Genomic DNA, 281 nt, shown 5'->3' on the forward strand with positions numbered 1-281 from the left:
AGTGTGTGTGTGTGTGTGTGTTTGTGCGTGCGTGTGTTTGTGCGGGTGTGTGTGTTTGTGTGTGTGTGTGTGTGAGTGTTTGTGCGTGTGTCTGTGTGTGTTTCAGTTTTCAGTAGAGGAAAGATCAAGGAAGATTTTTTTACTGTTCGTGAGCATGTGTTTTGGATTGTGTGTTTTAGCTCAGCGGTTCTCAACTGGTGGGTCGTGACTCCAAAATGGGTCACTGGTCTTTTCTGGTAAGATCACAGACCGCGGGGGAAAAAAATTACAGTAAATGCAAA

This window comes from Sinocyclocheilus grahami, unplaced genomic scaffold (genome assembly GCF_001515645.1).
Source record: "Sinocyclocheilus grahami isolate Dianchi unplaced genomic scaffold, SAMN03320097.WGS_v1.1 scaffold35.1, whole genome shotgun sequence".
Lineage (NCBI taxonomy): Eukaryota > Metazoa > Chordata > Actinopteri > Cypriniformes > Cyprinidae > Sinocyclocheilus > Sinocyclocheilus grahami.